Raw genomic sequence first — 14,521 nt, 5'->3', positions numbered from 1 at the left:
AAAACAGGATCCAACATTCTGCTGCTTACAAGAAACACACCTCAACCACAAAGACAGACATCTACTCAGAGAAAAGGGCTGGGAAAAGGTTTATCAAGCAAACGGACCTAAGAAACAGGCAGGTGTGGCCATACTAATTTCTAAGAAAGTTGACTTCAAACTAAAATCAATCAAAAGAGATGGAGAGGGACATTTTTTACTCATAACAGGAACAATTCACCAGGATGAAGTCTCAATCCTGAATATATATGCCCCTAATATAAAAGCACCCACTTATGTAAAAGAAACGTTACTAAAACTCAAGGCAGTCATCAAACCACACACACTAATAGTAGGAGATTTCAACACTCCTCTCTCACCAATGGACAGGTCAATCAGACAGAAACCTAACAGAGAAATAAGAGGATTAAGGGAGGTAATGAATCAAATGGACTTAACAGACATCTATAGAATATTCCACTCAAATAAGAAAGAATATACCTTCTTCTCTGCAGCTAATGGAACCTTCTCGAAAATCGACCACATACTCGGTAACAAAGCAAACTTACACAGTTACAAAAAAATATCGGTAACCACCTGTGTCTTATCAGATCACCATGGATTAAAGTTAGAATTCAACAACAATGCTATCCCCAGAAAGCCTATGAACTCATGGAAACTGGACAGTCAACTACTGAACCACACCTGGATCAAGGAAGAAATAAAGAAAGAAATTAAAGTCTTTCTTGAATTCAATGAAAACGAAGACTCAACATACTCAAACCTATGGGACACTATGAAAGCAGTGCTAAGAGGAAAGTTCATAGCATTAAGTGCCCACTTAAAGAAAACGGAGAAAGCACACATTGGAGACTTAATAGCCCACCTGAAAGCTTTAGAAAAAAAAGAAGCAGACTCACCTAGGAGAAGTAGAAGACTGGAATTAATCAAATTGAGGGCTGAAATCAACAAAATAGAAACACAGAAAACTATCCAAAGAATCAATGAAACAAAAAGCTGGTTCTTGGAGAAAATCAATAAGATTGATAAACCCCTATCCAAACTAATCAAACGGCGGAGAGAGAATACGCAAATTAACAAAATTAGAAACGAAAAGGGAGACAAAACCACAGACACAAAGGAAATTCAGAGAATCATTAGATCTTACTACAAAAACCTGTATGCCACAAAATTGGAAAATGTAAAAGAAATGGACACTTTTTTAGATAAGTACCATATACCAAAGTTAAACCAGGACCAGGTGAACAATCTAAATAGACCTGTTAGTCGCGAAGAATTAGAAGTTGTTATAAAAAACCTCCCCACCAAAAAAAGCCCAGGTCCAGACGGCTTCAATGCAGAATTCTACCAGAACTTCCAAGAAGACCTAATACCTATACTCCTTAATGTATTTCACAATATCGAAACAGAGAAGTCATTGCCAAATTCCTTTTATGAAGCTGAAGTTACTCTGATACCAAAACCACACAAAGACACAACCAAGAAAGAGAACTACAGGCCAATCTCACTCATGAACATCGACGCAAAAATACTCAATAAAATACTGGCAAACCGAATCCAAGAACACATCAGAAAAATTATCCATTATGATCAAGTAGGCTTCATCCCAGAGATGCAGGGCTGGTTCAACATACGAAAATCTATCAATGTAATCCATCATATAAATAAACTGAAAGAAAAAAACCATATGATCATTTCATTAGATGCTGAAAAAGCATTTGACAAAATTCAACATCCCTTTATGATAAAGGTCTTAGAGAGATTAGGAATACAAGAGTCGTTCCTAACTATAATAAAAGCTATTTATAGCAAGCCGTCAGCTAACATCAAATTAAATGGAGAGAAACTCAAAGCTATTCCACTAAAATCAGGAACACGACAAGGTTGTCCACTCTCTCCATACCTCTTTAATATAGTGCTTGAAATTCTAGCAATAGCAATAAGACAACATAAGGGGATCAAGGGGATTCAAATCGGAAAGGAAGAAGTTAAACTTTCATTATTTGCAGACGATATGATAGTGTACAAAAGCGACCCCAAAAACTCCAGCAAAGAACTCCTTCAGCTGATAAACACCTTTAGTAGCGTTGCAGGATACAAGATCAATTCCAAAAAATCAGTTGCCCTCCTATACACAAAGGATAAGGAAGCAGAGATGGAAATCAGAGAAGCATCACCCTTCACGATAGCCACAAATAGCATAAAATATCTTGGGGTAACTCTAACCAAGGAAGTAAAGGATCTATTTGACAAGAACTTTAAGTCTATGAAGAAAGAAATTGAGGAGGATACCAGAAAATGGAAGGATCTCCCTTGCTCTTGGATTGGGAGGATCAACATAGTAAAAATGGCAATTCTACCAAGGGCAATTTATAGATTCAATGCAATCCCCATTAAAATCCCATCAAAATTCTTCACAGATCTTGAGAGGACAATAATCAACTTTATATGGAGAAACAAAAAACCCAGGATAGCCAAAACAATCTTATATAATAAAGGATCGTCTGGAGGCATTACCATCCCTGACCTCAAACTCTATTACAGAGTCTCAGTATTGAAAACAGCTTGGTATTGGCATAAAAACAGAGAAGTCGATCAATGGAACCGAATAGAAGACCCTGATTTTAACCCACAAACATATGAACACCTAATTTTTGATAAAGGAGCTAAAAGTATTCAATGGAAAAAAGAGAGCATCTTCAACAAATGGTGCTGGCAGAACTGGTTGTCAACGTGTAGAAGAATGAAAATAGATCCATATCTATCACCATGCACAAAACTCAAGTCCAAATGGATTAAAGACCTCAATATTAGTCTGAACACACTGAACCTGATAGAAGAAAAAGTGGGAAGTACTCTACAACATATGGGTACAGGAGATCACTTCCTACGTTTATCCCCAGCACCACAGACATTAAGGACAACATTGAATAAATGGGACCTCCTGAAAATGAGTAGCTTCCGTAAAGCAAAGGACACTGTCACTAAGACAAAAAGGCAACCCACTGACTGGGAGAAGATCTTCACCAACCCTGCAACAGACAAAGGTCTGATCTCCAAAATATATAAAGAACTCAAGAAACTAGACTTTAAAAGGATAATGAACCCAATTAAAAAATGGGGCACTGATCTGAACAGAGAATTCTCAACAGAAGAAATTCAAATGGCCAAAAGACACTTAAGGTCCTGCTCAACCTCCTTAGCGATAAGGGAAATGCAAATTAAAACAACTTTGAGATACCATCTTACACCTGTCAGAATGGCTAAAATCAAGAACACCAATGATAGCCTTTGCTGGAGAGGTTGTGGAGAAAGGGGCACACTCATTCATTGCTGGTGGGAATGCAAACTTGTGCAACCACTTTGGAAATCAGTGTGGCGATTTCTCAGGAAATTTGGGATCAACCTACCCCAAGATCCAGTAATACCACTCTTGGGAATATACCCAAGAGATGCCCCATCAAATGACAAAAGTATCTGTTCAACTATGTTCATAGCAGCATTGTTTGTAATAGCCAAAACGTGGAAACAACCTAGATGCCCTTCAATTGAGGAATGGATGAAGAAAGTGTGGAATATATACATATTAGAGTACTACTCAGCGGTAAAAAACAATGACTTCTCGAATTTTGCATGCAAATGGATGGAAATAGAAAACACTATCCTGAGTGAGGTATCCCAGACCCAAAAAGGGGAACATGGGATGTACTCACTCATAATCGGTTTCTAGCCATAAATAAAGGACATTGAGCTTATAATTTGTGATCCTAGAAAAGCTAAATAAGACAGTGAACCCAAAGAAAATCATAGTCATCCGCCTGGAGAGGGGAAGTAGACAAGATTGCAGGGCAATAACTGGGAACTTGCGGGTGAGGTGGCAAGGGGCAAAGGGGAAATGGGATGAGAAACATGAGACGTGGAGGATGGGAGGAGCTCGGGGGATTGGGATGGTTGGGATATAGGAAGGGAGGATACGGGAGCAGCGAAGTATATATCCTAACTAAGGGACCCATCTTAGGTTTGGAAAGAAACTTGACTCTAGAGGGGTTCGCAGGTGTCCAGGGAGATGTCCCCAGCTGGTACCTTGGGCAACTGAGGAGAGGGAACCTGAAATGATCCTATCCTATACTGATAAATATCTTACATATCACCTTAGAACCTTCATCTGGCAATGGATCGAGGTAGAGACAGAGACTCAATTTGGAGCAACGGTCTGAGCTCTTAAGGTCCAAATGAGGAGCAGAAGGAGGGAGAACATGAGCAAGGAAATCAGGACCACGAGGGATGCACCCACCCACTGTGACAGTGGAACTGATTTATTGTGAGCCCACCAAGCCCAGCTGGTCTGGGACTGAATAAGCATGGGTTGAAACTGGACTCTCTGAGCATGGCGGACAATGAAGGCTGATGACAAGCCAATGACAATGGCATTAGGTTTCGATCCTAATACATGAACTGGCTTTGTGGGTGCTTAGCCTGTTTAGATGCTCACCTTCCTGGACATAGATAGAAGACCTTCGTCTTCCCGCAGGGCAGAGAATTTGGACTGCTCTCCAGTATCGAGAGGGAGGGGGAATGGTGTGGGGGGAGGAGAAGAGGAGTGGGGATAGGGGGAGGGGAGTGGGGGGAGGGGGCAATATTTGGGAGGAGGGGAGGGAAATGGGAAACGGGGAGCAGGTGGAAATTTTAATTAAAAAAAATAAAATAAATAAAAAAATAAATAAAAAAAATTAAAAAAAAAGAAGAGAGGACATACACTTTATTTTAAAATACCATTTCCTTTTATTTATTTGTTAAATCTTTTTAAGAGGGCAGCTATAAGCAGAGAAAATAAAAGTGGATATAATTTAAACATCAAAAAAAAAGTCTATAAGAAAGAAGATATCTGTGTTTGGAAAGAATCACTCTAGCTACTGTGTGGAAAAATACACTAGGAAGAGGGACACTGGACTACTGCAGTGGAACTGGAGACAGGGGTCAGTGATTAAACTGCCTGCAGCTCCAGAATGAGCACCTGAGTTTGTACCCCAGAACACATGTACAAGTCAGACATGGTAGCTTGCTTGTAATCCCTGCATTCCTATGGACAGATGAAAGGGAAAGAAAGGACATTCATCTTTGTAACTTTATAATTTCTTTTTCTCTGTTTTTTTTTTTTTCGAATGACACTTTATTCAGTCATTTTCTTTACAACTGAAACTCTGGGAATTCAAAATTAGCATCCTTGCCTGTGAGCTCCTTATACACACCAGAAAAAAAGTTTCCAACTTGTGTTCCACATTGTTCTGCTGTGCTTTGTCTAAATGAACCTTTATGAGCCGGCGGCCATCCAGTTTCACACGGATCCTCTTGCCCACAATCTCACTCGGGAAAACCAAGTCCTCAAGGATGGCGTCGTGCACTGTGGCGAGCATGCGGCTTCTGGGGCGCTTCTGCTTATTTTTCTTAGGGCTTTTCTGAGTTGGCTTGGGCAGAATCCTCCTCTGAGCAATGAAGACTACATGTTTCCCACTGAACTTTTTCTCCAATTCACGAACCAGCCAGACTTGGATTTTTTGGAAGGATTTCAGCTGAGGAACTGGCACAAAAATTATGATGGCGACTGACCTGCCTGCACCAAACAAGGTAGGCGCTTTGTTTACGAACTACCCAACCAGCACGGAGATCTGATCTCGGCACCAGGAGAGCCATCATTGGGGTGAGTTTCTGACCCAGAGCAGCAGCCCGGGTCAGGGAACTCAGAAGTTCCTCATCCCCCCCATCCTTCCTGGACTCCCTGTAGAGACTCTACTCCCTGCATACTGCCTCTCTCTTCCTATCCCACCCAGCTTTCATCCAGAACCCCCCTCCCTTCTGCCCCCTTCCCTCTTCAGGCACATAACACCACCCAGCTCAGCCTGTCTGGGTGCTGAGGGCAAACCCTCAGGGCAAGCAGGCTGGCAGGAGTCCTTTTGTTTCACTGGCATGTCTGCACCAAGCAAGGTAGGCGTTTTGTTTACGAACTACCCATCCAGCACAGAGATCTGATCTCGGCACCAGGAGAGCCATCACTGGGGCGATTTGTTTATGAACTACCCAACCAGCACAGAGATCTGATCTCGGCACCAGGAGAGCCATCATTGGGCATGAAGATCTGATACTGGCACCAGGAGAGACATGACTGGAGATCCAGGAAAGCCATCACTGGGGAGTGCCATCACTGGGAAGGTAAATCAGTAGGCAAGGAGACCTGATCCTGTAAAAGAAGATACATAGGGGAGCATTCGGAGGAAGAGATGGGCAGGTGCCAATGCAACAATTCACCCAATAGTCTGAAAAACAATATGAAACCACCAGAACCCAGTGACCTCACAACAGGAGGTCATGAACACCTAAATCAAGAAGAAGTAGAAAAAATTGACTTTATGAAAGTGATTGATGCCCTTAAACAGCATGTAAAAAATGCCCTTATAGAAATAGATGAGAAGTATAACAGAAAGTTTGAAGAATTGAGTAAATCAGTGAATGATGCCCTAGGAAACCAAGGAAAAACAAACAAACAGATAATGGAAACAGATCAAGACTTGAAAACTGAAATGGAGGCAAAGAAGAAAACACAAACAGAAGGCCAGTTGGACATGGAAAATATAGGTAAATGAATAGAGACTACAGAAACAAGCATAACCAACAGAATACAAGAGATAGAAGAAAGAATCTCAGATTCTGAAGATACCATAGAGAAAATAACCACGCTGATCAAAGAAAACAGCAAGACCATGAAACTCTTATCACAAAACATTCAGGAAATATGGGACACAATAAAAAGACCAAGCCTAAGAATAATAGGAGTAAAAGAAGGAGAAGAAGCGCAGCTCAATGGTCCAGAAAATATATTTAATAAAATTATAGAAGAAAACTTTCCCAACTTAAAGAAAGATATACCTATGAAGGTTCAAGAAGCATACAGAACACCGAATAGGCTGGATCAAAAAAAAAATCCCCTCGCCATATAATAATCAAAACACAAAGCACACAGAATAAAGAAAGAATATTAAGAGCTGCAAAGGAAAAAGGCCAAGTTACTTATAAAAGTAAACCTATCAGACTGACACCTGACTTCTCTATGGAAACCATGAAAGCCAGAAGGTCCTGGATAGATGTATTGCAGAAACTAAGAGACCATGGATGCAAGCACAGACTATTATACCCAGACAAGCTTTCGTTCACTATAAATGGAGAAAACAAAATTTTCCAGGATAAAAACAAATTTAAACAATATGTAGCCACAAATCCAGCCTTACAGAAAGTAACTGAAGGAAAATCACTAACCAAGGAGTCCAACAATGACCACAATAACTCAGACATCTAAAGACCCTTCACCAGCACAACTCAAAGAAGGAAAACACACAAGCTCTACTACTAAAAAAGTGACCGGAGTTAACAACTACTGGTCATTAATATCACTTAATGTCAATGGACTCAACTCACCTATAAAAAGGCACAGGCTAAGAGATTGGATACGAAAACAGGACCCAACATTCTGCTCTTTACAAGAAACACACCTCAACCAACAAAGAGAGGCACCTACTTTAATCCATGGTGATCTGATAAGACACAGGTGGTTACCGATATTTTTTTGTAACTGTGTAAGTTTGCTTTGTTACCTACAAACTCATGGAAACTAAACAGTCAATTACTAAACCACCCCTGGGTCAAGGAAGAAATAAAGAAAGAAATTAAAGTCTTCCTTGAATTCAACAAAAATGAAGACACAAAATACCCAAACCTATGGGACACTATGAAAGCAGTCCTGAGAGGAAAGTTCATAGCACTAAGTGCCCACTTAAAGAAAACAGAGAAAGCACACATTGGAGACTTAACAGCCCACCTGAAAGCTCTAAAAAAAAAAAGAAGCAGACTCACCTAGGAGGAGTAGAAGACTGGAAATAATCAAATGAGGGCTGAAATCAACAAAATAGAAACACAGAAAACAATCAAAAGAATCAATGAAACAAAAAGCTGGTTCTTTGAGAAAATTAATAAGATTGACAAACCCCTATCCAAACTAATCAAAGGCAGAGAGAGAACACGCAAATTAACAAGATCAGAAATGAAAAGGGTGACATAACAACAGACACTGAGGACATTCAGAGAATCATTAAGTCTTACTAGAAAAGCCTATATGCCACAAACTTGAAGAATGTAAAAGAAATGGACTTGTTTTTAGATAAATACCTTGTACCAAGATTGAATCAAGACCAGGTGAACAATTTAAATAGACCTATAAGTAATGAGGAAATAGAAGCTGTCATAAAAAACCTCCCAACCAAAAAAAAGCCCAGGACCAGACCGTTTTAATACAGAATTTTACCAGAACTTCCCAAAAGACCTAATACCTATACTCTTTAATGTGCTTCACATAATAGAAACAGAAGAGTCATAGACAAACTCTTCTTATGAAACTACAGTTACCCTGATACCAAAACCACACAAAGACTCAACCAAGAAAGAGAATTACAGACAAATCTCACTCATGAACATCTATGCAAAAGGTGAGGAATAAAATACTGGCAAACTGAATCCAAGAACACATCAAAAAAATTATCCATTATGATCAAGTAGGCTTCATCCCAGAGATGTAGGACTGGTTCAACATACAAAAATCTATCAATGTAATCCATCATTTAAATAAACTGAAAGAAAAAAACCATATGATCATTTCATTAGATATGGAAAAAGCATTTGACAAAGTTCAACACCCCTTTATGATAAAGGTCTTGGATGGGTTAGGGATACAAGGATCATATCTAAATATGATAAAAAGCAATATACAGCAAGCAAAGAGCTAATATCAAATTAAATGAAGAGAAACTCAACGCCATCCTACTAAAATCAGGAACCAGACAAGGCTGTCCACTCTCACCATATCTCTTCAGCATAGTGCTTGAACTTCTAGCAATAGCAATAAGACAACATAAGGAGATCCAATACGTACTGGCCTTGTGGGAGCCTAAGCAGTTTGGATGCTCACCTTACTAGACCTGGATGGAGGTGGGTGGTCCTTGGACTTCCCACAGGGCAGGGAACCCTGATTGCTCTTAGGGATGATGAAGGAGGGGGACTTGATCAGGGAGGGGGAGGGAAATGGGAGGCAGTGGCGGGGAGAAGGCAGAAATCTTTAATATATAAAGAAAGAAAGAAAAAAGAAAAAGAAACTTCACCTCTCACGATAGCCACAAAGAGCATAAAGTATCTTGGGGTAACTCTAACCAAGGAAGTGAAAGATCTATTTGACAAGAACTTTAAGGCTTTGAAGAAAGAAACTGAAGAGGATACAAGAAAATGAAAGGCTCTTTCTTGCTCTTGAATTGGTAGGATCAACATAGTAAAAATGACAATTCTACCAAAGGCAATCTATAAATTCAATGCAATTTCCATCAAAATCCCAACAAAATTCTTCACAGACCTTGAGAGAACAATAATCAACATAATATGGAAAAACAAAAGGCCCAGGACAACCAAAACAATCCTATACAATAAAGGAACTTCAGGAGGCATTACCATCCCTGACTTCAAACTCTATTACAGAGCTACAGTAATGAAAACAGCTTGGTATTGGCATAAAAACAGAGAAGTCAACCAATGGAATCGAATAGAAGACCCAGATATTAATCCACAAACCTATGAACACCTGATTTTCGACAAATGAGCTAAAACTACACAATGGAAGAAAGAAAGCATCTTCAACAAATGGTGTTGGCATAACTGGATGTCAACCTGTAGAAGAATGAAAATAGATCCATATCTATCACCATGCACAAAACTCAAGTCCAAATGGATTAAAGACCTCAATATAAATCTGACCACACTGAACCTGATAGAAGAGAAAGTGGGAAGTACACTGCAACACATTGGCACAGAAGACCACTTCCTACTTATAACCCCAGTAGCATTAACAATAAGAGCAACAATGAATAAATGGGACATCCTAAAACTGAGAAGCTTCTGTAAAGCAAAGGACACTATCATTAAGACAAAAAGGTATCCTACTGAAGGGGAGAAAATCTTCACCAACTCCACATCACACAAAGTTCTGATCTCCAAAATATATAAAGAACTCAAGAAATTAGACATTAAAATTCTAATTAACCCAATTAAAAAATAGGGTACAGAACTGAGAATTCTCAACAGAAGAAGTTCAAATGGCCAAAAGACACTTAAGGTCATGTTCAACTTCCTTAGCAATCAGGGAAATGCAAATCAAAAGAACTTTGAGATACCATCTTACACCTGTCAGAATGACTAAAATCAAAAACACCAAGGATAACCTATGCTGGAGAGGAATTGGAGTAAGGGGAACACCCATCCATTGCTGGTGGGAATGCAAACTTGTATAGCCACTTTGGAAATCAGTGTGGCGGTTTCTCAGGAAATTAGCAATCAATCTACCTCAGGATCCAGCAATTCTGCTCTTCAGAATACACCCAAGAGATGCCCAATCATACTACAAAAGCATTTGTTCAACTATATTCATAGCAGCATTATTTGTAATAGCCAGAACCTGGAAACAACCTAGATGCCCCTCAGTCGAAGAATGGATAAACAAAGTGTGGAATATGTACACATTAGAGTACTACTCAGCGGTAAATACAATGACATCTTGAATTTTGCTTGCAAATGGATGGAAATAGAAAACACTATCCTGAATGAGATAACCCAGACCCAAAAAGATGAATACGGTATGTACTCTGTCATTAGTGGACTCTAGCCATAAACAAAGGACATTGAACCTATAGTTCACAAGCCTAGAGAAGCCAAATAACAAGGTGAACCCAAAGAAAAACATATATTGATCCTCCTGGAAATTAGAAGAAAACAAGATCGCCGGGTAAAGTTGGGAACATGGAGGTGAGGGTAGGAATTGAAGTGGGGATGGGGGGAGGGGAGAGGGGAGTGAGAAGGGAGAAGGGAAAGACTGGCAAGAGCTTGGGGAATGGGAGGGTGGACATGGAGGAAGGGCAGATATAGGAGCAGGGAAGAAGATATCTACATTAAGAGAGCCATTTCAGGGTTGGCAAGAGACTTGGCTCTTGAGGGGATTCCAGGTGTCCACGGGGATGTCCCCAGCTAGGTCCTTGGGCAGCAGAGGAGAGGGTGCCTAAACTGGCCTTGCCTCACTATCACACTGATGATTATCTTGAATATCACCATAGAATCTTCATCCAGCTACAGATAGAGATAGAGACAGAGACCCTCATCAGAGCAATGGACTGAGCTCCTAAGGTCCAGTTGAAGAACAGAAGGAGGGAGAAGATGAGCAAGGAAGTCTGGACCGTGGGGGGTTGGTCCACCCACTGAGACAGCATGCCTGATCTACTGGGAGCTCACCAAATCCAGCTGGACTTGGACTGAACAAGCATGTGATCAAACCGGACTCTCTGAATGTGGCTGCCAATGGGGTCAGACTGAGAAGCCATCAATAATGGCACTGGGACCTGTTTCTACTGCATGTACCGGCTTTTTGGGACCCTAGTCTATGTAGATGCACACCTTCCTAGACCTGGATAAAGGGGGGAGGACCTTGGACTTCTCACAGGTCAGGGTACCCTGCCCTCTCGTAAGGAGGGAGCAGGAGGGAGGAGGCAGAGTGGGGGAGCAGGAGGGAAATGGGAGGAGGGAGGAAGTGTAAATTTTTTAATGGAAAAATAGATAGATAGATAGATAGATAGATAGATAGATAGATAGATAGATAGATAGATAGATAGATAAAACCAATTAGGATCATGTTACACCCTCCTGTTCCTATACACCCCACACCATACCCCACTCATAATGTCTATTCTATTTCCCATTCCCAGGGAGACTCATACAATGCTCCCCCTTGAGCCCTTCTTGTTACTTAGCTTCTCTGGGTCTGTGAATCATAGAATGGGTATGTTCTACTTTACAGCTAATAACTACTTATAAGTGAGTACATATCATGTTAATTTTTCTGGGTCTGGGTTACCTCAATCAGAATGTTTTTTTTAAGTTCCATCCATTTGCCTGAAAATTTCAATATGTCATTTTTTAACAGCTGAGTAAAACTCCATTGTGTAAACATGCCACTATTTATTTGCCTGTTCTTCGGTTGAAGGATATCTAGGTTGTTTCTAGTTACTGGCTACTAAGAATAAGGCTGATATTAACAGAGTTGACCAAGTGCCCTTGTGGTGTGATGGAGGGTCCTATGGGTATATGCTCAAGAATAGTACAGCTGGTTCTTGAGGTAAATTGACTTTCAATTTCACGAGAAACCATTAGATTGATTTCCAAAGTGGCTGTACAAATTACACCTGCACTAGGGTTTTAAGAGTCCAAACAACAGCTCGGCACCAGGAGAGACAGCAGGGCGGTAGGCGCTTTGTTTACGAACTACCCAACCTGCACGGAGATCTGATCTCGGCACCAGGAGAGACAGCAGGGCGGTGAGTTTGTGACCAGTGGCGGCGGAAGCAGCCCTGGACAGGGAACTCTGAAGTTCCTCATCCCCCTCCCTAAACTCCCCGGGCTCCCTGCAGAGGCTCTACCCCCCCATACTGCCTCTCTCTTCTTGTCCCACCCAGCTTGCATCCAGAACCCTTCTTCCTTCTGTCCCCTTTCCTCTTTGGGCACATAACACCATCCAGCTCAGTCTGTCTGGCGCTGGGGGCAAATCCTCAGGGCAAGTAGGCAGGCGAGACCTCCTTTGTCTCACTGGCCCGCCTGCACCAACCAAGGTAGGCGCTTTGTTTACGAACTACCCAACCTGCACGGAGATCTGATCTCGGCACCAGGAGAGACAGCAGGGCGGTGAGTTTGTGACCAGTGGCGGCGGAAGCAGCCCTGGACAGGGAACTCTGAAGTCCCTCATCCCCCTCCCTACACTCCCCGGGCTCCCTGCAGGGGCTCTACCCCCCCATACTGCCTCTCTCTTCTTGTCCCACCCAGCTTGCATCCAGAACCCTTCTTCCTTCTGTCCCCTTTCCTCTTTGGGCACATAACACCATCCAGCTCAGTCTGTCTGGCGCTGGGGGCAAACCCTCAGGGCAAGTAGGCAGGCGAGACCTCCTTTGTCTCTCTGGCCCGCCTGCACCAACCAAGGTAGGCGCTTTGTTTAGGAACTACCCAACCTGCACGGAGATCTGATCTCGGCACCAGGAGAGACAGCAGGGCAGTGAGTTTGTGACCAGTGGCGGCGGAAGCAGCCCTGGACAGGGAACTCTGAAGTTCCTCATCCCCTCCCTATACTCCCCGGGCTCCCTGCAGGGGCTCTACCCCCCCCATACTGCCTCTCTCTTCTTGTCCCACCCAGCTTGCATCCAGATCCCTTCTTCCTTCTGTCCCCTTTCCTCTTTGGGCACATAACACCATCCAGCTCAGTCTGTCTGGCACTGGGGGCAAACCCTCAGGGCAAGTAGGCAGGCGAGACCTCCTTTGTCTCACTGGCCCGCCTGCACCAACCAAGGTAGGCGCTTTGTTTACGAACTACCCAACCTGCACGGAGATCTGATCTCGGCACCAGGAGAGACAGCAGGGCGGTGAGTTTGTGACCAGTGGCGGCGGAAGCAGCCCTGGACAGGGAACTCTGAAGTTCCTCATCCCCTCCCTATACTCCCCGGGCTCCCTGCAGGGGCTCTACCCCCCCATACTGCCTCTCTCTTCTTGTCCCACCCAGCTTGCATCCAGAACCCTTCTTCCTTCTGTCCCCTTTCCTCTTTGGGCACATAACACCATCCAGCTCAGTCTGTCTGGCGCTGGGGGCAAACCCTCAGGGCAAGTAGGCAGGCGAGACCTCCTTTGTCTCACTGGCCCGCCTGCACCAACCAAGGTAGGCGCTTTGTTTACGAACTACCCAACCTGCACGGAGATCTGATCTCGGCACCAGGAGAGACAGCAGGGCGGTGAGTTTGTGACCAGTGGCGGCGGAAGCAGCCCTGGACAGGGAACTCTGAAGTTCCTCATCCCCCTCCCTATACTCCCCGGGCTCCCTGCAGAGGCTCTACCCCCCCATACTGCCTCTCTCTTCTTGTCCCACCCAGCTTGCATCCAGAACCCTTCTTCCTTCTGTCCCCTTTCCTCTTTGGGCACATAACACCATCCAGCTCAGTCTGTCTGGCGCTGGGGGCAAATCCTCAGGGCAAGTAGGCAGGCGAGACCTCCTTTGTCTCACTGGCCTGCCTGCAACAAGCAAGGAGAGACATCACTATAACACCAGGAGACTAGCACTGCAGAGAGCCATCACTGGGAAGGTACATCAGTAGGCAAGGAGACCTGATCCGGTAAAAGAAGATCCAGAGGGGAGCATTCGGAGAAAGAGATGGGCAGGCGCCAATGCAAGAATTCACCTAACAATCTGAAAAACTATATGAAACCACCAGAACCCAGCGACCTCCCAACAGGTGGACATGAACACCTTAATCATGAAGAAGTAGATAAAATTGACTTTATGAAAGTGATTGACGCCCTTAAACAACATGTAAAAAATGCCCTTATAGAAATGGATGAGAAGTATAACAGAAAG

The 14,521-nt window shown here is 42.8% G+C and overlaps 1 pseudogene; it reads right to left on the bottom strand.

The window, feature by feature from the left end:
* Positions 1 to 5,187: 5,187 nt before the first annotated feature.
* On the bottom strand, positions 5,188 to 5,621 carry LOC130871380 (40S ribosomal protein S7-like; annotated as a pseudogene).
* Between the last annotated feature and the right edge of the window lie 8,900 nt (positions 5,622 to 14,521).

This window comes from Chionomys nivalis, chromosome 3 (genome assembly GCF_950005125.1).
Source record: "Chionomys nivalis chromosome 3, mChiNiv1.1, whole genome shotgun sequence".
Taxonomy (NCBI): domain Eukaryota; kingdom Metazoa; phylum Chordata; class Mammalia; order Rodentia; family Cricetidae; genus Chionomys; species Chionomys nivalis.
This window is presented reverse-complemented; position numbering and strand designations above follow the sequence as displayed.